Raw genomic sequence first — 10,606 nt, forward strand, 5'->3', positions numbered from 1 at the left:
ATTTTTGACCCACAATATTCACTTACTAGCCAATAAGAGAATATTACTGCTACAATAGGGGCCTGCACATGCAGGAAGGCCAAGTGCCTAGAGCTCACTGCTCAATTACAAAATAGGAAGTCTCACTGACTTACAAAATGGATTATATAAATCCAATGTCTTGTACTGCTTCAAAATAGCATCTACTATGCCAGATCCAGTACCGAATTATAGCTCTGCTTCTTACATAAACCCTTAACCTATAATTCACATAATAGGTCTGCCTTATTTCGCCTGATTACATTCCTCCATACATACAAAAATGTTCTACAATGATCTCTTATATATGTATGAGTCATTTTACAATCTTCCAAGTTGGCTTACAATGATTTAACAATAATTAATAAAATATATTACAAACAAAATTCCTATCGGCCTCTGTGCCAGTATGCTTCCTTTCACTGCCGGTGCCGGTGGTCTCTGTGGTGGTTTAAAGTCAGACTTTGCTAGTGCCGGTGGATTTCCTTGCCGGTGTCATAGGATTGTAAGGTTGTCATCAATGAAAAAACCTTCAATCACCTACAATGTCTCATTGGAGTGTGAATTTGCCAACAATCTCCCCCTTTGGCATTGATGGCAACACTCATGAGAAAAATTCAAAATGTATCCAAAAATTTTACCAAAACTGTGTGCTCCCCCTGAGCTGATGAGTCATTTACTGATTATTTTTCTCATTCCACTACTCCCCCTTTGGCATCAATGACAAAGGTTGTCAAAGTGTCAATAGAGTGTAGTTTCCTATTTCATCCTTGTAACCGGTTGGTTACAATCTGAAAAAGATCTGCCAAAACTAGATTCAGGCTCTCAAGGAACTTTTTGCTATCTTTTATTGTGGCCTCTGTCCTCTAAAATGTACCGGTGAGGTGTTGCATTTGCTCTACCGGTGTTTTCTGTCCTTGAATCAAGGCATCAGATATTTCTTTCCTTAAGGAGGCAAGGTAGTCCAGTTTTGGACTAAGTCTCCATTTAAGATCTTTAGCCTTACCTTTTATTCTTTCTTTTTCTCTTTCCAACTTTAATAGTTCTTCCTCAAAACCTGTTATCTTCTGCTAAAAAACTGATAATGAATCAGATGAATTAATGAAATTGTCAGTTAGTTGATTTATTTCTTCCTGTATCATGCTAATCTTCTTGTCTATATCAACTGTCAAAAAGTTAGTTTTGCATGTGTCTCTGTACAAATTTTTGAATTCCTTTAATGTACTACATAGATTCGGTAGAAGTGTGTCAAATTGCCTTGTACACTTCTTTATTTCTTCCTCAAAGAATTTGTGTTTTTCTTTTTCTAATCTCTCCTTGAATGCTTCCTCTTTTATTTGTTCAATTGTCACAGTGTTGTCAGTATTATACTTAGACAAAGTGTCAAGTTGACTCAAAGAATCTTTATTATCTACATTACATTTAGGTGCTATCATTTTCAAAATTGGAATGGTATCATCTATTGCCTTGTATGCTTGTGAGCTACAATCTATTATTTTATTTATGGAATCCAAAAGAACTTCTGATACATTAGTTGGTTTGAATTCTGTACTTGAAGAGCCAACATTCTGTATTCCGCCGGTGGGAGCAATTTCCTTTCTTATGGTGACCTTTGGTAGGTCAGTTTGTGTTTCCATTTCTTTAAGTAAAGGTTTGTCTTGCTTAGCTATTGCTGGTGGCACTGACTCTGTGTGAACCTGTTGCTGAGATGGAGCCCGTTGCTCTGCTTGTTGCTCTGAGTTATCATCTGTTAGTTTACCTTCTGTACCATCAATTATCGGTGGCTCATTAGCCATATTTGTCTTCCCTATTGTATCCTTATGTACCACAATATTAACTTTCTAAGTATCAATGTCAACTATGTATAGTACCTCAGAGTTAGGATTTGTGTCTTCTTGTGGTATGTCCATACTCTCACTATCCGGTTGATTATCAGTGGTAACTACCGGTGGAGTATTCAGAGGCGGTGGGGATAGATTATCTATTATTTTTATGCTAGGCAGTCCACCAACCTTGCCTTTTCCTTTATCCTTATTTTTCTGGTAAACTTTGATAGGTTTAGGATTTCTATATTCTTCCTGCATTTCCTTCTCTACAAGGAATATGTCCCATGCATTTGCAGCTTCCTCTACAACCTCATTTACTCTACCAACCATAAGTGCTATATGTCGATGTGCAATTAAGAATACTGACTGGTTAGCCTCTGTGATCAGATCATCTATCTCTTTTGGTGAGTTGACTGGGTATACAACAAGTAGTTTTTCAACTTTTATTTTCTTATCAAGCTCTACAACAGCTTGTCTTCTAGCTTCAAGCCTTTTAAACAGTTTTGCTGGTAATTCATCCATAACTTGCATCAAAAATTTCTTGTAGATATCCAAGTGTAGAATTACACTGTTTTCAACTTTTTCCTTGTCATCAACTGATAATGAATCATATAATTTATTGATATTCTTCAGCTTTCCATCCTTTGTTATTTCATCTAGTAGTTTGTCAATTGGAGCAATGTTTTGTTGAGTCTTCTTCTTGGGTGTTAACTTTTTCTTCTTTAGAGTTATCTTCTTAGTCGAGGGCCTTACTGCCTGTTGTTTTTGTCTAGTTCTTCTAGGAGAAGGTGTAGATACCGGTGAAGGTTCTCTTTTCCTCGCAACTCTTTTAAATGCAACTGGTATATCACTTTCTGAAGAAGTTGCTACTGGTGAAAGGTGAGTTTCTGGCTGTAGTGCTTCTAACTCATCTTCAGTGATACTAGTTTGTTTAAGTACATCTTCTTTGATAGCCTTTGCTTGCCTAGATCCTCTTCTTACTGTTGCTTCTACCTTCTTTACCCTTTTCTTAGATTGAATTTGATTCTCAATAGTCTCAGCATTGCCAAATACCTCTTCTTCAGGTTCCTTGGGTTCGTCCTGAATGGATTTTGCATATGTTTCAATTATGTGGTCATCAGTTTCATAACCCATTTTAGTAACCCAAATTGTTCTTGGGATAACTGCCTCCATCCAAATCTCATCCTTCTTGATAACAAAGCATATTTCATCCTTATACTTATTTACAATTGCTTGTGATAATCTAACTCTAGTATTCATCTAGGCCTTTAATGCTTGAAAGTACTCATTTATATTCTTTTCTCTGTTTTCACCCATGTTGTTTAGTAAATCAGACAATTGTTTGCCTACCGGTATATCAAAACCAAGATTATTGTTACCGATATCGGGCATCTGTTTTGTTATGTGCAGCAATAAACAAACAAGTAGGCTTCCAAATCTAAATGTCCCCTTTTTGTCTTTCTTAATCTTTCCAAGATTGTCAATAAGTTCATCCTTCAACCATTCACACACATCTATTTTTGCATTATCCTTGATCATATCATAGGCACTTTTTATGCATAGGCTAGAGACTGAATTTAACTTGTTTACATGTGTGGTTTTATAGCCTAAAATCATGCTAATGAATTTGACATTGATGTCGGTTACATCATTCACTCTTAAAGATCTCTTATCAGATGTTGCACTTGTTAGATTCATCACTAGGTCATTTGAGACCTTCTTTGTCTTATCAGGTCTGTTACCGGTGGAAGGTAACCCTTTCACAACTTTTACTGCCTCTTTAGTGATTTTGTGAACTGAGTCTAACCAGAAGAATGCACCATGTACCCTGCTTAAAACTATGCTTATAACTTCCTTAGGAAAATCCGGAATACTGAGAATTTCAGTGAATCCTAGGGTTTCAACTATTTTTTTGTTCAGGTTTCACATTACCAGAATCGTCACAAATTACAGTCTTATACATGCTCTTGATTTCCTCATCACCTAATTCTTCTATGTGACAATGAATGTACATTCTAGGGTCTTCAACAAAAACTACTCCTTTGGGAATTTGAGAAAAAGCACCAACATTATCATCCTTCTAAGCTATTTTAGGAACTAACTAAAATACGGGTCTAGGGTGCTTGATCACTTCTACTATAGTAGGGTTTTCTATGAATTCAGGAACAGATGAAGAAGCCATGATTATAAATACCTTTCTCTACCTTAGGAATGATTGCTTACTGAATTGCTTTGCTTCTTTGCTCGAAATGCCTTTGCTTAGAAATTTCGCGCTCTTTGAATGTTTGAATGCTCGGTGAAATGAAAATGGAGCCAAAACACTAATTTATAATGTTAATTTTGCCAACCACCACATTTAATGCTTGTCGGTTAAGTAATCACTTAACTTATCTGCTGGTATAGAAGTAATTTCAACTTCTTACCATCAACCGAGGGAATAATAGCATGTTTCACATTTGATTGCCAAACCCTCAAGGAATTTTCTTCAATTAGATGAAGAGTCTTCTGCCAGTGGAGTGCTACTCTATTCTGCCGGTGGAGGAGTATTCCTATCCACATTCAGTTCTGATTTCCTGATCCATTGTTTTGAGAATTCTTGCTTAACTTCTTCAACTTGTTCTTTTCCTTTCAAACTAGGACCTTTGTTATTTACCGGTGAGGACTTGCTTCTACAAAATTTAGCAATATGTCCAATTTTGTTACAGGCATAACAAGTCACATTATTTTTTCCTGAATAGCTTTTCCATATCCTATGTCAGTTTGTGTTCTGCATTGATTAGATAAGTGTCCAAATCTTCCACAAACATGACATCTTACATTCATTCTGCAATTTTCAGAATTATGACCAATTTTGTTGCATTTTGAACATTGACCGATGGGTATATTGGTATTCTGATAATTTCTAGATCTACATTGATTTTCTCTATGACCATACTTATTACAATTAAATAATTTTCCATTAAATTTATAAGCAGCAGGTTGTCTTACTAGTTTGCCATGATCCCGTGTGTTTGTAGTGCCAGAGCTTTCTCCAGCTTCAAAGCCAAGTCCACAAGTGTCACCATTAGGTTTTTGATTCTTAAAAAAATCACCAAGTTCTTTTGAGCTTTTCTTGAATTTTTCTTTGTGCTGATTTGCAGTATCCAATTCTCTTACCAAGATTTCTTTTTGTCTCATAAGTTCATTTGAATCATTCTCTGTATGCATCAGATATCTCTTCAACAAATCATTTTCATAGCTAAGTTTGGTGTTCTCATTTGCAGCATCACTTAGTCTTCTAGTCAAATCTTCTTCATTCTTCTTTCTATCTTCAATTACCTTACAAAATCTCATAGTCATATCCTGCATCTCATTCTTTGTTGTCATGTTCTCTTGTTTCAACTTGCTTATCAGATCACTAAGAGTTTCTTTTTCATCATTCTCATTTTGCATCTTTTCACAAAGTTCTCTTCTCTTGTTTCTTGCAATGGTAAGATTTTCTTGAAGTGCTTGAATAATAGCCTGTGCAGCCTTTAGATCATCTTCAAGTTTGATATTTTTCAACTTCTCTGCATCATAGTCTAAGAGAGCTGCTTCTAATTGCTTCATCAAGTTTTCCATCTCTACCGGTGTCAAGATCTTCCTCAAGCTGTTAGGCTTATGAAAATAAAGGACTAAGCTCTGATACCAATTGTTAGGATTCCCACAGATACTGAGAGGGGGGATGAATCAGTATCTAACCGGTGAAATGATTTTCTTGAATTAAAACATGTAGAGAATATTAATACTATATACCAGTAAACAAAAAGTAATGCAATAAACAGAGATAATAGCAACCACATGAAAAACACACCATAACACAATATATTAATGAGGAAACCCGGTGTGGGAAAAACCTCGGTGGGATTTGTGACCCACAATTTTCACTTACTGGCCAATAAGAGAATATTACTGCTACAATAGGGGCCTGCACATGCAGGAAGGCCAAGTGCCTAGAGCTCACTGCTCAATTACAAAATGAGAAGTCTCACTGACTTACAAAATGGATTATATAAATCCAATGTCTTGTATTGCTTCAAAATAGCATCTACTATGCCAGATCCAGTACCAATTTATAGCTCTGCTTCTTACATAAACCCTTAACCTATAATTCGCATAATAGGTCTATCTTATTTCGCCTAATTACATTCCTCCATACATACAAAAATGTTCTACAATGATCTCTTATATATATGAGTCATTTTACAATCTGCTAAGTCGGCTTACAATTATTTAACAATAATTAACAAAATATATTACAAACAAAATTCCTGTTGGCCTCTATGTCGGTATGCTTCCTTTCACTACCGGTGTGAGTGGTCTGTGTGCCGGTGTAAAGTCAGACTTTGCTAGTGCCAGTGGATTGCCTTGTCGATGTCATAGGATTGTAAGGTTGCCATCAATGACAAAACCTTCAATCACCTACAATGTCTCATTAGAGTGTGCATTTGCCAACATAGCGTGTCTAGCTTTTGAATCTGTTTTAATAGAAGATAACTTGATCGAATGACCCAAGAAGATGACCTACTCACTATGTTTGACTGTTTGAGAAATGGGTTGCTTTTATTTTTTGATTTTGATGTATTTTACCAGAAACACTGACAAAATGACAAGGAACTCTGCTATACTAACCAAAAATGCTGCTATACTGACTAGAAACGCTATTATACTTACCAGAAACGCTACTATACCGACTAGAAACGCTGATGGAATGACCAAAAACTCTGCTAAACTTACCAAAAACACTGCTATACTGACCAGAAATGCTAACAAGATGACCAGGAACTCTGTTCTGTAATACAGTGACTCTGAAGTTCAAAAAATGATGTTAAGACTTAGAAAATTGGGTGTTTGAACTTAGGGGATTGCAATTTTAATCCAACTTTGTGATTTTCAGACTCAGAGAACTAACATTTAGACCTAACAAGCATAAATTAGGAGATCTAATGCTACAAATGAGCAATTTGACATTCAACCCACAAGAGTTGTTGATTACACCAAAGGAGCTGACCTTTAGACTAAGAACTCTTTTGTTTAGACCAGGAACGCTACTCTTTAGACCAAGAACTCTAATGTGCTCAGCCTTGGAGAGTTGATGTTGAAATATGAGCATTCACACCAAGAGTGTTGATGTTTGGACTGGAAATGCGACCGTTTGGACCGTAGGTGCGACTGTTTAGACCAAAAGAGCTAATATTTGGACCAAAAGAGAAAATGTTTTGACCAAAAGAGCTAATGTTTGGACTGTGAATGCGACTATTTGGACTAATAGAGCTAATGTTTGGACCAAAAGAGATAATATTTGGACTATGAATGCGACTGTTTGGACTGTAGGTGAGGCTGTTTGGACTGTAGATGCGACTATTTGGACTAAAAGAGCTAATCTGCTGTGAAATTTGTGAATTTGATAGTTTGAAGTTTGATTTTTTAATGTTTGTCATATTTTAATGGATGAGATCTTGACTTGACTTATAAAAATAGAAATGAGATTGTAATTTTGTCACAAAGGACACATAAAGTGTATGTTCAAGAAGCTTTAAATAAAGCCCAAGTTTTCACAGGTTTTGAACAATTGAAAACACATCAATCAGTCTATCCTAAGGAGATTGGCTTCATTATTAGTTCTTATCCCACAACTTGGTACCCTGTCAGCTCACACAACCTTGTCACCCCCTAAAGGGCGTCCGTGTTTTTGCCTTTGCGAGAGCTAGTGGAGTCTCGTTATGAGCCTAGCAATAAGGTCTCAAAAGGGGAGTTCTCACATTCGCTCAAGAGGGACATACGGTGAGTATCTTAAGGAGAGATTCTTCACCCTCCATGCACTAAGAATTTAATAATGTTCAGAGGTAAACCGGGTAGCTTCTAATTTACTTGGAACTAGTAAGGGATCCATTCGACGTGTCGGGGTATAAACTCAATTAAGAGGTCTCATAGCCTTGAAAACCAGGGTTTGATATACTCGAAGGTACAGAGGAGAGCTATTCCTGAGCACTGTCGTTGACTTGATTTTCATCAAATCACATTTATCTTGTAGTGGGTTGGAGTACTTAGCATTAGCCGTTCCCACTTGGGTCGTTCCCCTCTCACCGACCTTAAAGGCTTTAAGAGTTATTATCTCCTCGGGAGGGCAGGCTCGCTAAAGATATGCACTAATGAAAGCAAAGGATGAGTCTGGATTTCTGATCACCTAAGAAAGGTGAGAGCATACTCGCCTATCATCAAAACACATAAGACATGTTTGTTCATTTCCATTGTAATTAGTCTATGTGCCTAATTTAACAAATATAAGTGCAAAATCTCGCGGCTGCAAACAAAGTTAGTAGTTTATATTGCATTCTTTGATGGAGAAATAGTTTATGACTCCGGTCTTTCACAGTGAAATAAGTAGCTGCAAAACCAACAATCTGGAAATTAGGTTCGGGAAAGTGATAGTCCAGAAGCAGAAATGAGGAATGCAACATACAATATTTGTAAAATCAATAAAAAACTGAAAATGCCATCAAATTGACCAAAAACGCCATCATATGTGCCAAGAACGTTGCTCTGCACACCAGAAACGCTACTCTGCACACCAAAAATGTTGTTTTGCACACCAAAATCGTTGTCAAACAGACTGAAAATGCTGACAAATGTGCCAAAAATGCCATAATACATACCAAAAATGCTAAGGTATAGACTAAAAGTGCTAAAGTACAGAAAAACATAAAAATAGAGTTGAGGAATCTCCCATAAATGCCATTTGAGGTGCCGAAATGCCACAATAGAGACTGAGAATGCTATTCAGGAGCCCAAGAGAGCTAATCTGCACTCTAAAAGAGCTAATCAACCCGTCAATGAAATTTCCTGCAAGCAAACTTGTTAAAGATCAAAGGGGCTAGGCCCCACGGTGGGCGCCAATTAATGTGATGCTAAAAATGTGGTATATAAGAGGCATACACATATAATGAGACAATAAAGTGTAATTGAAAACTAAATCAAAGATGCAAACCATAAGCCTTGCTTGAAATGTCCCATTTTCCTCTATTCTTGAGGACCTTGAAGGTGTTGGATTGATGGGCTCTCAACAGAGCAATGACCTCCAAAGTGGAAACTCAAGAGTTGAATAGCTATTTGATCATGATTGACTATGAAGATGATATGAAATGCATGATTTAAGAAACTAGATTAACATGTTATGATTAATCTAAAAGCTAATTACTAGATGATTGAAATGAAAAATTGCCTATAGTAATGATGCTAAAGCTATGAATGCAAGGGATGGATATGCCTATAGTATAAATGCCTAAATTGATATGAGGTGGGCCCCTTATTGCTCCAAAATGGGGGATATTTATAAGATTTCCAAGGCCAAAGTTGAGGTGGCAGGAATCAACGGTCCATATCTGATCTCAAGGGTCAAGATTGAGCAAGTTGGAGAAGAGGTTGGAGGAAGGGACACTTGTCATCTCTGTGGTGACAAGTGTCAAGGAGCTTTGCTCATAAAAGGGCAAGTGTCCAAGAGAGGAGACATGCGGCCAAAGTGCCATGTGTCTCAAAGAGAAAATATCCACACCATAGGAGGTTAGGATGTGCAAGATAGGATAGGGTTAGTTAAACCTAGGATTAGGTGGAATGGGTTAGGCTAGGTGGTTAAAAGTTAGGAGCCATGTGCTCATTTGAATTTAGAAATTCAAATAATTGGAAAATGATAATTAATTTCAACAAAGTTGAGTTTGTTAATCTTAATTATGGATTAGAAGAATTGATTTATATGGGGAGACATTAATTAATTTAGAATTAATTAATCAAAGGGGGATATGAAATGAACTATATAAATAAATCATGTAGATTTATTTACTAGTAGATGAATAGAGAAATTAATTAAATTGCTTGTGAATTTAATTAATTGGGAAGGGGAATTAATCAAATAACTGCGTATTTAATTAACTATCTTCAGACCATTTTTAGGTGTATACAAAATCTTATAATAATAATAGTTAGAAGCATGAGCTTGTATGCTTTTCATTGATGTTAAAATTGGTTATCCTGGTGGATATTGGTCCAAATATGCTTTTGGTTGTTGCAGTTGTACTTTGTGTTGCAGATTGAGTTCAACACTTTTGGTGTTGGTTGTGGCATTTTGTTTTGGATAGTAATCATTGTTATTTGACATGAAGTGTGTTTGTTATAATGGTCTGGGAAGCTTTTGGTTCCCTTTGGATATGTTGTATATTGTGTTGCATTCTAGTGGACGTTGTTTCATGGCATGTCTAGTATTCTAAATATGTTTCTCAAATGGTTTCGTTGTTATGCAAGAGAGATTTCTTGATTTGTGTTCAGGATATTAAGATATGTTGTGGATCGATATGTCTGATTAATTTATCTTAACTAGATCATATTTTTTTGGTCTGGATATGACTTGGAAGTTGTATTGGGATCTTGTTATGGGTCTCACCTTGGCTTGTGGAGATTCGTATGGAGTATTTTGCATCAAAAGATGTTTTGTGGCCAAGTGATTTCTATATCTATACATTATGTTTAGTAACGAATTTGGAGAATTTATTAGCATGTGTGAACCATTAGATTAATCTTGGAAGGATGTATTTGTTAGAGTAAAGTAATTAATTAACTTTACTCTCCTCTTAAGATTTCTCTTTATGCATACATTAGTCATTTAATAATTAATATTTGATTATTAAATGCTCACACCTTAGGGTTAGGTTTTCCTTTCGGTGTTGATCTCCTTTATAAGGATTGATCTCTTG

Source organism: Cryptomeria japonica, chromosome 5 (genome assembly GCF_030272615.1).
Source record: "Cryptomeria japonica chromosome 5, Sugi_1.0, whole genome shotgun sequence".
Classification (NCBI taxonomy): Eukaryota; Viridiplantae; Streptophyta; class Pinopsida; order Cupressales; family Cupressaceae; genus Cryptomeria; species Cryptomeria japonica.